The sequence below is a fragment of the Salminus brasiliensis genome, chromosome 16, assembly GCF_030463535.1.
Source record: "Salminus brasiliensis chromosome 16, fSalBra1.hap2, whole genome shotgun sequence".
NCBI classification, from domain to species: Eukaryota; Metazoa; Chordata; class Actinopteri; order Characiformes; family Bryconidae; genus Salminus; species Salminus brasiliensis.
In genome coordinates, this window is record NC_132893.1 from 27,914,282 (window position 1) to 27,916,781 (window position 2,500).

At 46.2% G+C, this 2,500-nt stretch overlaps 2 non-coding genes across 2 annotated transcripts; both read left to right on the top strand.

The window, feature by feature from the left end:
* Nucleotides 1–578: 578 nt before the first annotated feature.
* On the top strand, nt 579–651 carry trnar-ccu (transfer RNA arginine (anticodon CCU)). Its single transcript has one exon. It is a non-coding gene; the product is annotated as a tRNA-Arg (tRNA).
* A 1,004-nt stretch (nt 652–1,655) lies between these two features.
* On the top strand, nt 1,656–1,728 carry trnar-ccu (transfer RNA arginine (anticodon CCU)). The gene has a single exon. It is a non-coding gene; the product is annotated as a tRNA-Arg (tRNA).
* The last annotated feature ends 772 nt before the right edge of the window (nt 1,729–2,500 follow it).

The window sequence follows — 2,500 nt, forward strand, 5'->3', positions numbered from 1 at the left end:
ACCATCCTCTGCTAGACGTTGTCTCTTTTTCGAGACCATTGTGTTGGACATGACATTTTTTCTTCAAAACTTGACTTCAATTTCACATCTGCCTCAGCATTGCAAGCTCCTACAATTCTGGATATTTGATGCTGCCACAATGTGGATCTAGCAGAGAGGCAGTTAATTAAAACACTTGATTTTGGGTATGTAGTGTTCTGAAATCCACTTCTTCCCGGCCAGCCCCAGTGGCCTAATGGATAAGGCACTGGCCTCCTAACCCAGGGATTGTGGGTTTAAGTCCCATCTGGTGTACTACAAGCAGAGTGGCGCAGCGGAAGCGTACTGGGCCCATAACCCAGAGGTCGATGGATCGAAACCCTCCTCTGCTAGACATTGTATCTTTTTCGAGACCATTGTGTTGGACATGACATTTTTTCTTCAAAACTTTACTTCAATTTCACATCTGCCTTAGAATTGCAAACTCCAACTATTCTCGTTATTTTATGCTGCCACAATGTGGATCTAGCAGAGTGGCAGTTAATTAAAACACTTGATTTTGGGTATGTAGTGTTCTGAAATCCACATTTTCCAGGCCAGCCCCAGTGGCCTAATGGATAAGGCACTGGCCTCCTAAGCCAGGGATTGTGGGTTGGAGTCCCATCTGGGGTGTACTACAAGCAGAGTGGCGCAGCGGAAGTGTGCTGGGCCCATAACCCAGAGGTAGATGGATCGAAACCGTCCTCTGCTAGACATTGTCTCTTTTTCGGGACCATTGTGTTGGACATGACATTTTTTCATCAAAACTTGACTTCAATTTTACATCTGCCTCAGCATTGCAAGCTCCTACAATTCTGGATATTTCATGCTGCCACAATGTGGATCTAGCAGAGTGGCAGTTAATTAAAACACTTGATTTTGGGTATGTAGTGTTCTGAAATCCACCTTTTCCTGGCCAGCCCCAGTGGCCTAATGGATAAGGCACTGGCCTCCTAAGCCAGGGATTGTGGGTTAGAGTCCCATCTGGGTTGTAATCCAAGCAGAGTGGTGCAGCGGAAACGTGCTGGGCCCATAACCCAGACGTCGATCGATAGAAACCATCCTCTGCTAGACATTGTCTCTTTTTCGGGACCATTGAGTTGAACATGACATTTTTTCTTCAAAACTTGACTTCAATTTCACATCTGCCTCAGCATTGCAAGCTCCTACAATTCTGGATATTTGATGCTGCCACAATGTGGATCTAGCAGAGTGGCAGTTAATTAAAACACTTGATTTTGGGTATGTAGTGTTCTGAAATCCACATTTTACTGGCCAGCCCCAGTGGCCTAATAGACAAGGAACAGGCCTCCTAAGCCAGGGATTTTGGGTTCAAGTCCCATCTGGGGTGTACTACAAGCAGAGTGGCGCAGCGGAAGCGTGCTGGGCCCATAACCCATAGGTCGATGGATCGAAACCATCCTCTGCTAGACATTGTCTCTTTTTCGGGACCATTTAGTTGGACATGACATTTTTTCTTTAAAACTTGACTTCAATTTCACATCTGCCTCAGCATTGCAAGCTCCTACAATTCTGGATATTTGATGCTGCCACAATGTGGATCTAGCAGAGTGGCAGTTAATTAAAACACTTGATTTTGGGTATGTAGTGTTCTGAAATCCACATTTTCCCGGCCAGCCCCAGTGGCCTAATGGATAAGGCACTGGCCTCCTAAGCCAGGGATTGTGGGTTTGAGTCCCATCTGGGGTGTACTACAAGTGGAGTGGGGCAGCGGAAGCGTGCTGGGCCTATAACCCAGAGGTCGATAGATCGAAACCCTCCTCTGCTAGACATTGTATCTTTTTCGAGACCATTGTGTTGGACATGACATTTTTTCTTCAAAACTTTACTTCAATTTCACATCTGCCTTAGAATTGCAAACTCCAACAATTCTCGTTATTTTATGCTGCCACAATGTGGATCTAGCAGAGTGGCAGTTAATTAAAACACTTGATTTTGGGTATGTAGTGTTCTGAAATCCACATTTTCCCGGCCAGCCCAAATGGCCTAATGGATAAGGCACTGGCCTCCTAAGCCAGGGATTGTGGGTTAGAGTCCCATCTGGGTTGTAATCCAAGCAGAGTGGCGCAGCGGAAGCGTGCTGGGCCCATAACCCAGAGGTCGATGGATCGAAACCATCCTCTGCTAGACGTTGTCTCTTTTTCGAGACCATTGTGTTGGACATGACATTTTTTCTTCAAAACTTGACTTCAATTTCACATCTGCCTCAGCATTGCAAGCTCCTACAATTCTGGATATTTGATGCTGCCACAATGTGGATCTAGCAGAGAGGCAGTTAATTAAAACACTTGATTTTGGGTATGTAGTGTTCTGAAATCCACTTTTTCCCGGCCAGCCCAAATGGCCTATTGGATAAGGCACTGGCCTCCTAAGCTAGGGATTGTGGGTTCGAGTCCCATCTGGGTTGTACTCCAAGCAGAGTGGTGCAACGGAAGCGTGCTGGGCCCATAACCCAGAGGTC